Source organism: Ambystoma mexicanum (genome assembly GCF_040938575.1).
Source record: "Ambystoma mexicanum isolate Mex_15411 chromosome 12 unlocalized genomic scaffold, UKY_AmexF1_1 Mex_chr12_unloc.1, whole genome shotgun sequence".
Lineage (NCBI taxonomy): Eukaryota > Metazoa > Chordata > Amphibia > Caudata > Ambystomatidae > Ambystoma > Ambystoma mexicanum.
This window is the reverse complement of record NW_027182322.1, coordinates 3,750,570-3,758,310: the sequence shown is the minus strand read 5'-3', so window position 1 is coordinate 3,758,310 and position 7,741 is coordinate 3,750,570. Positions and strand designations below refer to the sequence as shown.

Genomic DNA, 7,741 nt, shown 5'->3' with positions numbered 1-7,741 from the left:
GCCTCCTCCTTCTCTCGGCTTCATACGGGGATCATATCTCCTCCCTGTCTCACCCTCATGCAGGGATGCATGACCAATGCTCCTTCCCTTCTCGCCTGCATACATGGATGCACGTTCACGCCTCCTCCGTCTCTCGGCTTCATACGGGGATCATATCTCCTCCCTGTCTCACCCTCATGCAGGGATGCATGACCAACGCTCCTTCCTGTCTCGCCCGCATACATGGATGCACGTTCACGCCTCCTCCTTCTCTCGGCTTCATACGGGGATCATATCTCCTCCCTGTCTCACCCTCATGCAGGGATGCATGACCAATGCTCCTTCCCTTCTCGCCTGCATACATGGATGCACGTTCACGCCTCCTCCTTCTCTCGGCTTCATACGGGGATCATATCTCCTCAATGTCTCACCCTCACTTCCAACATGTGTAACTTCTTGTTCTCTTTGACGTCTGGGGCATGGGTGGCTACTGCACAGATCTAGATGTCGCCCACCTGCAAGGTGCTATGGAAAGCACTTTTCCACATTGGACGTGCTATATTAACCCCCTCTCCCCAAATACAATAAAAATAAAGAAATATATGTGCTTCCATAATGTCTACCTTCTAATGTTTCATATGTGTAAGCACATTGTCCTCCTCCTGACCACATTCTAAAACTATGTGCAAATTGTTCCTTCCATAAACTGTCACTTCCTTGGCCCTTTATTTATAATGACTGTTATACTCTCTCTCTTTCCGCCACAGTATAAAAAAGCCTAGCACACCTCATGATTGGACTAAGAAATTCCTGTCATTTAGTTGGAAATGATTTTCCCATTATCCCCAAAAACTCCTCACTGTGTCTAAGAACGCTTTTTTTCACAGGACAATACAGATCAGATTGACTTGAAAGGTCCTTTCACGCGACTACAGAATGCCTCTCATTCCACTAAAAGATACGCCAGTGCCTACAATAGCCTAGGACTAGACTATGAGTCCCAATGTAGAAAGACCACAAGTCCACAGATATGCCTGTTTATTTAAACATCTGTATTATCATCAGCGTGTGACTGTAAAGGCGGGACCTCGCGCTCTCTGTAACGCGCTCCATTGGCAACATCAGTTAAATGTCGTTGGTTCAATCCCTCGCGGATGTTGTTTTTATTCCCATTTGTAACTGGGAAATACTGTCGCTGCAATACATATGTCTTAATCAAGCTAGTGGTTATTGACGTAAATGGCAGTGTTATAATGTTTCATGTACTGCAAATGTCACCACATAATGCGCTCTTAATTAGATTTGGTTGAAATACATTACAGTCACCCGATGAAAAAGTGTGCAAAGAGCATTAAAGAAACAAAAGGTTCATAACAGTAACAGGACATATCGAATTGTTTCAGTCCTCCACAGAGATTGCCAATGTATGAATGGAAATTGTAAAATATCTGCCCAACTGCCGTGACTCCGATTCGAAACGAGGTTGCTGCGGCCACAATGCAGAGTACTAACCACTATACAATCACGGCGAACTACTTGGGCTGCTACAATGTGACGTTCCACGTCTATCATAAGCTGTACTCCATCTGTGATGTCATGACTCATGTTTGAATTAAAGGTTGGTTGTGATGTTATCCATGAGAATAAGTGGACACCTGATCCCCAGTCACTTATTTAAGATCTCAATAATCAAGTCAGAATCCAAATGAAAGTCATCAAAGTGGAGCCAATTAGAAATAATATAGTTACACAAACCTGGCAATGGTGCGGCAGCCAGGGCCGATAATGGCCCGCCAGCCTGAGAGCAGGAAAGTGTGAGAGCAGTGATGGTCTTGTGAGAGTTTACAGCTGTTATTGACCCTGTCCCCTTCCATTGCAGAGTTTTCTCCCTATAAGAAGTGCAGAGGCTCCCTCCGGGGTGCTAATAGTAAATTTATTTTTTTGCACAGGAGAAGTGCTCTTTGCCAATTGCACGTGCCAAATCACCCGAAGGCCACCACCATAAAATTCAGGCATTCATGTTCATGCGTCCTCCATGTTATGTCCTTATAAAGGGATGCATGTTCATGATGACTCCATGTCACACCTGCATACAAGGATGCATGTTCATGCCTCCTCGTTCTCTTGGCTTCATAAAGGGATTTTATCTCCTCCCTGTCTCACCCTCATGCAGGGATGCATGACCAATGCTCCTTCCCTTCTCGCCCGCATACATGGATGCACGTTCATGTCTTCTCGTTCTCTCGGCTTCATACGGGGATTTTATCTCCTCCCTGTCTCACCCTCAGGAAGGGATGCATGACCAATGCTCCTTCCCGTCTCGCCCGCATACATGGATGCACGTTCACGCCTCCTCCTTCTCTCGGCTTCATACGGGGATCATATCTCCTCCCTGTCTCACCCTCATGCAGGGATGCATGACCAATGCTCCTTCCTGTCTTACCCGCATAAATGGATGCACGTTCACGCCTCCTCCTTCTCTCGGCTTCATACGGGGATCATATCTCCTCCCTGTCTCACCCTCATGCAGGGATGCATGACCAATGCTCCTTCCCTTCTCGCCTGCATACATGGATGCACGTTCACGCCTCCTCCTTCTCTTGGCTTCATACGGGGATTTTATCTCCTCCCTGTCTCACCCTCGGGAAGGGATGCATGACCAATGCTCCTTCCCGTCTCGCCCGCATACATGGATGCACGTTCACGCCTCCTCCTTCTCTCGGCTTCATACGGGGATCATATCTCCTCCCTGTCTCACCCTCATGCAGGGATGCATGACCAATGCTCCTTCCCTTCTCGCCTGCATACATGGATGCACGTTCACGCCTCCTCCTTCTCTCGGCTTCATACGGGGATCATATCTCCTCCCTGTCTCACCCTCATGCAGGGATGCATGACCAATGCTCCTTCCTGTCTCGCCCGCATACATGGATGCACGTTCACGCCTCCTCATTCTCTCGGCTTCATACGGGGATCATATCTCCTCCCTGTCTCACCCTCATGCAGGGATGCATGACCAATGCTCCTTCCCTTCTCGCCTGCATACATGGATGCACGTTCACGCCTCCTCCTTTTCTCGGCTTCATACGGGGATCATATCTCCTCAATGTCTCACCCTCACTTCCAACATGTGTAACTTCTTGTTCTCTTTGACGTCTGGGGCATGGGTGGCTACTGCACAGCTCTAGATGTCGCCCACCTGCAAGGTGCTATTGAAAGCACTTTTCCACATTGGACGTGCTATATTAACCCCCTCTCCCCAAATACAATAAAAATAAAGAAATATATGTGCTTCCATAATGTCTACCTTCTAATGTTTCATATGTGTAAGCACATTGTCCTCCTCCTGACCACATTCTAAAACTATGTGCAAATTGTTCCTTCCATAAACTGTAACTTCCTTGGCCCTTTATTTATAATGACTGTTATACTCTCTCTCTTTCCGCCACAGTATAAAAAAGCCTAGCACACCTCATGATTGGACTAAGAAATTCCTGTCATTTAGTTGGAAATGATTTTCCCATTATCCCAAAAAACTCCTCACTGTGTCTAAGAACGCTTTTTTTCACAGGACAATACAGATCAGATTGACTTGAAAGGTCCTTTCACGCGACTACAGAATGCCTCTCATTCCACTAAAAGATACTCCAGTGCCTACAATAGCCTAGGACTAGACTATGAGTCCCAATGTAGAAAGACCACAAGTCCACAGATATGCCTGTTTATTTAAACATCTGTATTATCATCAGCGTGTGACTGTAAAGGCGGGACCTCGCGCTCTCTGTAACGCGCTCCATTGGCAACATCAGTTAAATGTCGTTGGTTCAATCCCTCGCGGATGTTGTTTTTATTCCCATTTGTAACTGGGAAATACTGTCGCTGCAATACATATGTCTTAATCAAGCTAGTGGTTATTGACGTAAATGGCAGTGTTATAATGTTTCATGTACTGCAAATGTCACCACATAATGCGCTCTTAATTAGATTTGGTTGAAATACATTACAGTCACCCGATGAAAAAGTGTGCAAAGAGCATTAAAGAAACAAAAGGTTCATAACAGTAACAGGACATATCGAATTGTTTCAGTCCTCCACAGAGATTGCCAATGTATGAATGGAAATTGTAAAATATCTGCCCAACTGCCGTGACTCCGATTCGAAACGAGGTTGCTGCGGCCACAATGCAGAGTACTAACCACTATACAATCACGGCGAGCTACTTGGGCTGCTACAATGTGACGTTCCACGTCTATCATAAGCTGTACTCCATCTGTGATGTCATGACTCATGTTTGAATTAAAGGTTGGTTGTGATGTTATCCATGAGAATAAGTGGACACCTGATCCCCAGTCACTTATTTAAGATCTCAATAATCAAGTCAGAATCCAAATGAAAGTCATCAAAGTGGAGCCAATTAGAAATAATATAGTTACACAAACCTGGCAATGGTGCGGCAGCCAGGGCCGATAATGGCCCGCCAGCCTGAGAGCAGGAAAGTGTGAGAGCAGTGATGGTCTTGTGAGAGTTTACAGCTGTTATTGACCCTGTCCCCTTCCATTGCAGAGTTTTCTCCCTATAAGAAGTGCAGAGGCTCCCTCCGGGGTGCTAATAGTAAATTTATTTTTTTGCACAGGAGAAGTGCTCTTTGCCAATTGCACGTGCCAAATCACCCGAAGGCCACCACCATAAAATTCAGGCATTCATGTTCATGCGTCCTCCATGTTATGTCCTTATAAAGGGATGCATGTTCATGATGACTCCATGTCACACCTGCATACAAGGATGCATGTTCATGCCTCCTCGTTCTCTTGGCTTCATAAAGGGATTTTATCTCCTCCCTGTCTCACCCTCATGCAGGGATGCATGACCAATGCTCCTTCCCTTCTCGCCCGCATACATGGATGCACGTTCATGTCTTCTCGTTCTCTCGGCTTCATACGGGGATTTTATCTCCTCCCTGTCTCACCCTCAGGAAGGGATGCATGACCAATGCTCCTTCCCGTCTCGCCCGCATACATGGATGCACGTTCACGCCTCCTCCTTCTCTCGGCTTCATACGGGGATCATATCTCCTCCCTGTCTCACCCTCATGCAGGGATGCATGACCAATGCTCCTTCCTGTCTTACCCGCATAAATGGATGCACGTTCACGCCTCCTCCTTCTCTCGGCTTCATACGGGGATCATATCTCCTCCCTGTCTCACCCTCATGCAGGGATGCATGACCAATGCTCCTTCCCTTCTCGCCTGCATACATGGATGCACGTTCACGCCTCCTCCTTCTCTTGGCTTCATACGGGGATTTTATCTCCTCCCTGTCTCACCCTCGGGAAGGGATGCATGACCAATGCTCCTTCCCGTCTCGCCCGCATACATGGATGCACGTTCACGCCTCCTCCTTCTCTCGGCTTCATACGGGGATCATATCTCCTCCCTGTCTCACCCTCATGCAGGGATGCATGACCAATGCTCCTTCCCTTCTCGCCTGCATACATGGATGCACGTTCACGCCTCCTCCTTCTCTCGGCTTCATACGGGGATCATATCTCCTCCCTGTCTCACCCTCATGCAGGGATGCATGACCAATGCTCCTTCCTGTCTCGCCCGCATACATGGATGCACGTTCACGCCTCCTCATTCTCTCGGCTTCATACGGGGATCATATCTCCTCCCTGTCTCACCCTCATGCAGGGATGCATGACCAATGCTCCTTCCCTTCTCGCCTGCATACATGGATGCACGTTCACGCCTCCTCCTTTTCTCGGCTTCATACGGGGATCATATCTCCTCAATGTCTCACCCTCACTTCCAACATGTGTAACTTCTTGTTCTCTTTGACGTCTGGGGCATGGGTGGCTACTGCACAGCTCTAGATGTCGCCCACCTGCAAGGTGCTATGGAAAGCACTTTTCCACATTGGACGTGCTATATTAACCCCCTCTCCCCAAATACAATAAAAATAAAGAAATATATGTGCTTCCATAATGTCTACCTTCTAATGTTTCATATGTGTCAGCACATTGTCCTCCTCCTGACCACATTCTAAAACTATGTGCAAATTGTTCCTTCCATAAACTGTCACTTCCTTGGCCCTTTATTTATAATGACTGTTATACTCTCTCTCTTTCCGCCACAGTATAAAAATGCCTAGCACACCTCATGATTGGACTAAGAAATTCCTGTCATTTAGTTGGAAATGATTTTCCCATTATCCCCAAAAACTCCTCACTGTGTCTAAGAACGCTTTTTTTCACAGGACAATACAGATCAGATTGACTTGAAAGGTCCTTTCACGCGACTACAGAATGCCTCTCATTCCACTAAAAGATACGCCAGTGCCTACAATAGCCTAGGACTAGACTATGAGTCCCAATGTAGAAAGACCACAAGTCCACAGATATGCCTGTTTATTTAAACATCTGTATTATCATCAGCGTGTGACTCTAAAGGCGGGACCTCGCGCTCTCTGCAACGCGCTCCATTGGCAACATCAGTTAAATGTCGTTGGTTCAATCCCTCGCGGATGTTGTTTTTATTCCCATTTGTAACTGGGAAATACTGTCGCTGCAATACATATGTCTTAATCAAGCTAGTGGTTATTGACGTAAATGGCAGTGTTATAATGTTTCATGTACTGCAAATGTCACCACATAATGCGCTCTTGATTAGATTTGGTTGAAATACATTACAGTCACCCGATGAAAAAGTGTGCAAAGAGCATTAAAGAAACAAAAGGTTCATAACAGTAACAGGACATCGAATTGTTTCAGTCCTCCACAGAGATTGCCAATGTATTAATGGAAATTCTAAAATATCTGCCCAACTGCCGTGACGTGACATTGCCTCACCACAATGCCGTGACTCGGATTCGAACCGAGGTTGCTGCGGCCACAACACAGAGCACTAACCACTATACGATCACGGCGAGCTACTTGGGCTGCTACAATGTGACGTTCCACCTCTATCATAAGCTGTACTCCATCTGTGATGTCATGACTCATGTTTGAATTAAAGGTTGGTTGTGATGTTATCCATGAGAATAAGTGGACACCTGATCCCCAGTCACTTATTTAAGATCTCAATAATCAAGTCAGAATCCAAAGGAAAGTCATCAAAGTGGAGCCAATTAGAAATAATATAGTTACACAAACCTGGCAATGGTGCGGCAGCCAGGGCCGATAATGGCCCGCCAGCCTGAGAGCAGGAAAGTGTGAGAGCAGTGATGGTCTTGTGAGAGTTTACAGCTGTTATTGACCCTGTCCCCTTCCATTGCAGAGTTTTCTCCCTATAAGAAGTGCAGAGGCTCCCTCCGGGGTGCTAATAGTAAATTTATTTTTTTGCGCAGGAGAAGTGCTCTTCACCAATTGCACGTGCCAAATCACCCGAAGGCCACCACCATAAAATTCAGGCATTCATGTTCATGCGTCCTCCATGTTATGTCCTTATAAAGGGATGCATGTTCATGATGACTCCATGTCACACCTGCATACAAGGATGCATGTTCATGCCGCCTCGTTCTCTTGGCTTCATACAGGGATTTTATCTCCTCCCTGTCTCACCCTCATGCAGGGATGCATGACCAATGCTCCTTCCCTTCTCGCCCGCATACATGGATGCACGTTCATGTCTCCTCGTTCTCTCGGCTTCATACAGGGATTTTATCTCCTCCCTGTCTCACCCTCGGGAAGGGATGCATGACCAATGCTCCTTCCCGTCTCGCCCGCATACATGGATGCACGTTCACGCCTCCTCCTTCTCTCGGC

At 46.7% G+C, this 7,741-nt stretch overlaps 1 non-coding gene across 1 annotated transcript; it reads right to left on the bottom strand.

Annotated features, from left to right (window-relative positions):
- Window positions 1–6,831: 6,831 nt before the first annotated feature.
- On the bottom strand, window positions 6,832–6,903 carry TRNAH-GUG (transfer RNA histidin (anticodon GUG)). The gene has a single exon. It is a non-coding gene; the product is annotated as a tRNA-His (tRNA).
- Between the last annotated feature and the right edge of the window lie 838 nt (window positions 6,904–7,741).